General features: G+C 40.4%; 1 non-coding gene across 1 annotated transcript; it reads left to right on the top strand.

Moving 5' to 3' along the window:
• Positions 1–6,107: 6,107 nt before the first annotated feature.
• Positions 6,108–6,179, top strand: TRNAE-CUC (transfer RNA glutamic acid (anticodon CUC)). The gene has a single exon. It is a non-coding gene; the product is annotated as a tRNA-Glu (tRNA).
• Positions 6,180–8,007: the final 1,828 nt, after the last annotated feature.

The raw sequence follows: 8,007 nt of genomic DNA, 5'->3' as shown, positions 1-8,007 counted from the left end.
GTGCATGAGAAATCAGCACAATTTCAGATAGTGAAATCATGATTTCAGTTCTTGTCAATAAATTATTTTCTTTCAGAGAAGAAGAGCTACTGCAAGGTGCTACCTTGGTGTGAAGATTACTGAATCATTAGGCTCAGAGAAGGCAAGATAAGAAGCAGCAGAAATACCCAATACTCACATTATTTTAGGAAATCCCCAAATAGTACTTACCATGTTACATTTAATAAGCATCCATACAGCCATGTCCACTGTCATGGTTTGAGCCAGGCACAGAGCCAGTGCCCCCATGAAAATGCTCTCACCCTGGTGTCTGCTGTGAGATGTGACCAGGAATAAGCAAAACAGGCTCCAGCTTAAACATAAAGAACACTTTATTACCTTAACTACAGGAAAATAGGAAGAAACTATAAGGAAAAGAAAAAAAATTGAAAACCTTACAAAAAACACTTTCCTCCTCCCCACCACCAGAATTTCCCAATCCGATACATTCTCCCAAATCACCAACTGCCCAGCCTGGCACCACCCTTTAGAATACTCAGACTTCAGTCCATGAAGAGGAGAGGAGTCCTTCTTGTTCCATAGGCTTTCCCTGGAAACACGCTGAAACCTCTGTGCTTCCAATGTCACTCGGCACCGCCCGGAAAAGTCCTGTTGCCGCTTGTGACATCTTCCTTCCATGCCCAGTGCTCTCACCACTGTGCATGGACCAGAGCTGCTTTTAGGGTTGTGTTTTAAGGATGCCTTGTCTCACTCCAAAAAGGCACAGTCTCTGCTTTGGGACATCTGTCCCCCCCCATTTTTTTCCAACCCCCTGGGGCCGAGGGGTCCCCACGATGAACCCTCCTGGTTCTGAGGCACTGCCTCCCCCCCAAGTGCAGTCTCTGTGTCACACTAACAAACTGAGTCCATGGCCACAAGAAAAGTCCAGCCAAAAGGCCACTCCAATCATCTCTCCCCACTCAGTCAATCGTCTCCACAATCCTTCAGGCCAGGTCCTTGTCTCATCTCATCTCATCTCATCTCATCTCATCTCATCTCATCTCATCTCATCTCATCTCATCTCATCTCATCTCATCTCATCTCATCTCTTATCTCCCTTCTTATTCAACTCCGAGGAGGATTAGCATTTTTGCAAGGCCCCAATCATGTAAGAAAGGGTTAAAAATTTCAGTCTCTGCCTGTCCCGGAATGCCGGTACTCCCACAGGTGCTGCTGCTGCTCCGGCCTGCCGGCACTCTTCCCCCCCCCCCCTTCTCCTCCTGGGCCAGCTGCTATCACATTCAGACGCCGACTCTCTCTCTCTCTCCCTCCTGGAGGGGAGAATGGCTGCCCGATGTCTCTTAGGGCTGCTCCTCCACCCTTCCATCCTCGAGGGCCTTCTCACCCCCATCTCTGTCCAGGCCCAGGCCTACCGAATGGCTGCCCCTCCCCCGCCCAGCAGCAGCGGCTGGACAGGGGAGGGAGATCTGACCTCTTCGCCTCGACGTCCCAAGAGGCCTCTCAGGGCCGAAGCTCTGCTTTTTAACCCCTGTGTATTCTCGGAGGTGTGTCCAAACCGCACTGGTCACACCAGGTGCCAATATCAAACTCCGAACATCCATTGGTTTGACCACAGCCTCCCAGAATTCCCACTTCTTCCTGGTCCAACCACCACACCACTTTATATCTTACTGAATTCAAGCTTTTATATTTTTCTACATTTATTTGTGTACAACTGCTTTTAAGTATTCTCAGTCTCTAAACAATTGGTGAGCTGCCCTACCAGGGATTATACATATAAATAGAAACACTGTTGTGAAAACAGTAAACTGGAATTCAAACTAAATCTTTTCCCTCTCCTTACAGCTTTTCAGTCAGTTTGTGGCTTCTTATCTACAGAATTTCATATCAAAAGCAGTGGAAATAAACAGGTCCAACAAGATTTGAGGTTTATCTCGATAGATCTGTTCTTCACTGAGTTTTAAACCAAACTCCTTGCATGCAAACTCGGTGAGTCACATTTGCCTAAAGCAGTGTGTGCTTCTGAAATCTTGGAGGAAATAAAGGCTGTCCTTACTAAGACTTTAAATTGTAATTTAGTGATTATGTACTTGGCTCTGGGCTTTTACCCATATTATGTATTCTTCCTTAAGGAGCTTAAATCTTGTAGGTAAGAGTTCAGTCAACCAATATGAGAAGTTCAATCAGATCAGGCTAACAGATCACTTTCCTGACCTTCATTCTCTGCAAATGAATGAGGAACTGTTACTGCTGCAGTGTTTTATTCTACTGTGATAGTTTCAGCCTCAGTATTATTTTCAAGGAATGTGCTATTCCACCTGCACAGCCAGCATGCTCTAACTAAAGCAAGGCTTGTTATGACTAAGTAAGCCTCCAGCCTACTAACTGAGGCACTTAAGTCCTCTGCTAGAGGTCTCTTGGAGGTCTACGTCCCCCTTTTTTTTTTTCCCAGTTCAGAAGTTTCCTAGAAGTAGATTCTAAATTTTCTGGAGAATATTACTTATGAGTGATGAAGAACTAGGAAATAGCTTCTGAACTGAGGATTGAGAAAGTGGCTAGCCAGTGTAGACCTAAGTGTAAATGCTTCTGACAGACTAGGACCATAAATCTTGAGATGGGAAGGCCACACAGATGTATTTATGCCATATCTCCTTGCTAGTTTACTGTCATTGCATTCTCCTAGCCTGATCTTTGTAATGAATAGTCTTCAGCAGGTTTTTTAATAAAGCTGGATGTGGCATAATCTGCACAAGTTACTGCTATTTGGCTACCTTTTTCACTTTTATATCAGACCCAGTATGGAAAAATAATCAAAATGTTATTGATTTAACATTAACATTTTATACATTTAAAAAACACCTCCCAGACAAACAGTTCCATGAAATCATAAGAGAGCAAAAGCAGTACAAAGCTGATTTTTAAAGAGTCCATGGTAAGCATATTTGCCATGACTAATCACTTCTTGTAATGATTTAACTGCTATCTCTCATATGGTGCTAGAGACAGCTGGAGACAGGACTTCTTTATAAGGTTTGATCTATAAAAAAGCACAAAAAGGCTGCCAAGCAGTCCATTTTTAGCAAAGATCAAATCTCTTTGTTGTATTTGGCTAGAGTCACTTCAGAATTAGTACATGGAAACTTAATTAATATTTATATTTTACAAAATACTTTGTTACTCTCCTTTTCAAATAAATTTACTATCTTCTTGCAGGATACACAGTTTGTTATTGATGATCAAATTTCAGAAGCTAAGAAGATTTACTTCAAATTTTATCTGAAGTTTTGAGCATTAAAAATAATTTAACTTGAAATTCAACTTTCAATTATTCTGTTCTCCTTACTAGGAGCCAGGATAGAAAAGAGGAGGAAAATAAATATCTTCAAACTGGCTAGATAAAACAAATCAACAAGACTTGGTTAATTAGATTATCCCAGATTTTTAATTTGTATTGATCTTTTTACTAGCTCTGGGAAGTGGAAAACATTTCTAAGGCAATGCCAGTCTGCCCTGGGCAGAAGATGGGGAGTGACTCCACTCAGAAATACTTTCTGCCCTGCTTTACACAGCCACAAGAGTCACTGAAGAACCAAGAAATGGTTCCAGGTTTCCACGCATCTCCATGCATCCCTCCTGCTTCCCTCTTAGCTAAAATACAAAAGCAAACTTCCCCAGTTACTTTCTTACTTCCATTTATGAATGTAGCCAAAATTATTAGAGTTGAATCAAAATATTAATAGAGTACTTCCAGATTTCCCTTTGCATGTACACTTAGTGCTTTAGGCATGCAGAGTTGAGACTACACTTTGTAATGAGGCCACTAATGAAGCCAATCCCTTCATGCTTTGTCACTGCACACAATACTACTGAGCTTCCTTCAGTTTTCCACTCCCACTTCTATTGTTGAATTCCTCAATAAGTGTCCAGCTATGAAAAAATCAAAGTCCATCAGATTAATTCATAATAATATAAGAATGGGGAATAGGAACTGGATTTTGGTTTCAGTATTGTAGATTTTAGCTTCAATTTAAATGTACTTAGCATCAAAATATAAAATATTAATATAGTATTTACATGCTAATTTTTACTTGCTTACTGTTGTGTGATGAATTCCTTAACAAATGTGTCCACATAAAACCCAGGAAAAAGCTGTCATCTGTAGGGACTCCATCTACTTTGTGCTACTTCAGTTTCTGCTTCTACCCCACCCCAAGCAAGCCACTGTGTACATTATTTATTCATAATATGGTTCTCCACAAAACCACTAATCTTCTTTCAAAACTCCTTTCAGCCTAGGATGGAGTTGTTTTTTTGTGATCCCTTGTCAAACTCAGAAGCTGTCAAGATCCTCTCTCTCCTCTGTGTTCCAAAGAACTGATCTAATAACATACAACTCCTCGTACTCCACGAAAGCCCAAAGCTGCTGATTAATTTAGGAAACACCTGAGCCTCCTAGGAGCCGTAGCATAAAGCCTCCCAAGGCACTGAAGACATGTTTGGTTTGAAGCCTAGCACCAAGTTAATGGCATATCCTGCCAAAACCTGGTTAGCATCCAGAACATCAACACTCTTCTTCAGTGCCCTGAGGAAAGCTCTGTCTACCAGGCATTCCTGGGGAGCACCTATTGAGTACTGACAGGAACTGGCGTCTCAGCAGATATAATGGCAACCACAACATGGCTTAAACTAAGCATAGTTTAAGCTTTAAGAATTAAATCTAATGGCCCCACTTCCCTCTTTATACCCTACCACAACTGCTATAACGTTGAGGGCTGGCATCCTGGAGGGGTGTGCTGGGCTCCGATTCTGGTTTCCAATGGTTTTTTCCAATCCACATGCAAATGATTGTAAAGTATTGGCTCTGTCCTTGGCACAGCATCAATAACCTTAGTCTCCTTCTCTGGCAAGTAGAACCAAGTCAATTTCTTTTTTTTCCTCTCTGGACCAGAGAAACAGATCTTATCCTCATCAGTGGAACTCATTACAAACAAAGGGAAGACAGTCCTTCCCAAACCAAAATCTAGTGCGTAAACTGTTTCCCAGAAAGATGTCAGCCACCTGACCCCTGACCTTACACATGTACAGCTAAAACTGAAACTGAATTTCTGCTTACAAAGTCCTGTAACAAAACTGATTACTGCATTAGAAGTGTCATGAAAAATACAGGGAGGCAAAGAGAGTAAGCAGGAGAGAGAGATTTCTTCTGGAAATATACTACCTCTATAACTTAGCTCCTCTACTGATATTTTCTCAACCTGATGACTGAAATATTGTAAAACTGGGCAATTTTTTTGAGTATAAAGTTCAGAATCTTAATGAAGAACTGTATCTTCTTTATAGCTTTGTTAGGTTTAGGGATTTATTTTTCTGTGTAAGAATCATCGAATCACAGAATGGCTTGGGCTGGAAGGGACCTTAACAGTTCCAACCCCCCTGCCATGGGCAGGGAACACACCCCTTCCACTAGACCAGGTTGCCCATTAGCAATACCTTTCAGCAATGCTTTCACTTTCATCTTCAGGAACAGCTGCTTGCTGGGAAAAGTGGAAAAAACTAATTAGGAATCTAGCTTTTATATAGTTTGCTGAGAGTGTTCCTTACCACTTTTACATCACTAATGGTTTCATAATATAGCTACTTTGAGTCAGAAACACCAAGTGTTTCCAAGTGTTGGGATTTAATTCCACTAGGCAGCTAAGCACCATGCACCCAAATATGGAACACCAAGGTGAGTTATATTGTCTGGGTCTAGGAATTTTTACTTTTAATACATAATTTTCCATAAACAAATACACAAGTTATAAAGTAACCACTGTCAGGTAACTTACCACTCCCAATGAGTGCTTCTTTGATATATTTAAGTGTTTTAAATACTGTTGGCATTTGAATGCAGCTTTAAAACACTTTGGAAGTATTTTTGCCTTGAATATATAGATAATACATACAAAGAATGCTTGTAGAAAGGATGCTTAGAAAACAGAGTCTTAACTGTGATTCTAGTAATAAAACTGAGCAATTAAATTATGTGGGAATATATATAATTTAATTTTGAAAAGTCTCACGGTTTGGCTCTGGGTCAATGCCAGCGCACACGCAGCTCCACGCGCTCCCTGGTGGTCTAGTGGTTAGGATTCGGCGCTCTCACCGCCGCGGCCCGGGTTCGATTCCCGGTCAGGGAAGTGAAAGTGTTCTGGGCTTCACTTTAGCGCAGTGACGAGGTTCTTTCCGCTTTTTAGTACCAGCAAGAGGGTTAATTAGTTTTACACTGAGGTATCGGTGCATACCTGAAAGAGATCGATTTGAATATGTAATTACATATATACAGATAATTAATTGTGAAATTAGCATCCTGCTAGTTCAGTATAAAATATCTCATTAAGTCACATAAAAGGGCTTGATGACATGAGATTCCCACTTTCACTCTCTTTATTTTGATGTTTCAGACCACACTACTTAAGATGTGCAAACAATGGTTCCTGTCTTCTTACTTCTGCCAATGCTTATTCTTTCTGTAACTTCTACAAATGAGGATTATTAGTTGTCTGATTTGTTCATGCATTATTACCAATAAAAATGAAATCCTGGAAAGATCTTCCAATAAAGAAAATCAACACTGGAATTTAGTTTGGACATTAAGTTTCCAGAATTAGTAGTGGGTAGAGCCAAATACTACTTGAACAAAATTTGACTACTTTGCAATAGAAAATCTGCTTGCATGTTTCCCAACTGATTGCATTTTCTAGTAATAGGAACAAACCTAAGATACATTCTAGAAATCCTGAAGAAATAACTGACATAGACTGGGGCTATTAAACCTCATTGAAAATTAGTTTTGAGACTGTTAAGGAAACTCGGTAATGTTTTGAGTGAGATTTATTATTTTTCATAAAAGCTGATGGGTGGTTTCACAGCTCTTCTAGTGGCAAAGCTAATTTGATACTTTCCCCCTGCCCAGGGGTGTTTGTTCCAGTGGACAAAGAAGGGCAGGAAGCTACTGCCTCAGAAATTGTGCCAATTCCCTTCCCTGCTTGTAAACCCAGATTAGTTCTCTAATCTTAAAAGGAAGAAAAATAAAAGAAAAAGCACAATCTTTCTTTCTGAAGGCAGAGGGAGATTGAGTTAAAGCCTGCCTCTGGAGAGCTTGTTTCATGTAGACAGACATGGTTCAGTAATCCTGCTGCATTTTGCCATTTCCTTTGAGTTGGGATCTGCAGTGCTGCACTTTACCCAAAAGAAAAGGAAGATTGTAATTCTCTAAGTCTGTCACTTTTATGACACTTAGAACAGCTGACAGAGAACCACACCCTCAGAAAAAGAGTAAATAAAAATGTAAGAGGCAAAGCAGAAGCAACTGAGGTAAGCAGCAGTGCTCTGTGTATAAAACCCAAGAGGAAGAAATGATGGTTTTTAAAAGTGCAAAATACCCTGTGTCCTGCTGCTTGACTGCCTATTGTGCTGAAAAGGACAGCTCTGCAAGTTCCTTATTATTTGGTTAATAAACAGATGAGTCTTGCATTGAGTAGTAAGAAAACATCTGAGTTTTCATGTTCTTGGTCAGCTACTTGACTGAGAAGAGGTTTTTTTTTTTTTTTAATTTCCAACTATAAACATCTCAGATACTGAATCACCCTAATCTTTTAATACTTGTATTTCTGAAAAAAAAAAAATTGCATAAAAAATAGTGGCTACAGTTAGTACCATGAATAGAGCTGACAGTCAGGCACAGAAGAAAAGGGTTAAAACTTTTACTATTTCCAGAGCACTTATTTTTCTATTGCAGAAATGGTACTGATGTACTATTTTTGAGAACAAAATTTTCTGCATGTTTTTTTCCTAGAAAAGGAGGCTGGGAGGTAGTGAGGGTAGGAGGTATCAATTGGGGTTCTTGTCCCAAACAGGAAACTGGCAGTCCGGTATTCTGAGGTAGACACCTGTGGATGGGTCTAGTTAGGGGGTGAATGTTTTTGCATCTGGTACCAACACTGTAGGCAGAAATAAGAGTATTTC

This window comes from Zonotrichia leucophrys, chromosome 4, assembly GCF_028769735.1.
Source record: "Zonotrichia leucophrys gambelii isolate GWCS_2022_RI chromosome 4, RI_Zleu_2.0, whole genome shotgun sequence".
Classification (NCBI taxonomy): Eukaryota; Metazoa; Chordata; class Aves; order Passeriformes; family Passerellidae; genus Zonotrichia; species Zonotrichia leucophrys.
Note: the sequence above shows the minus strand (reverse complement) of the source record. Positions and strands in the feature narration are given on the sequence as shown.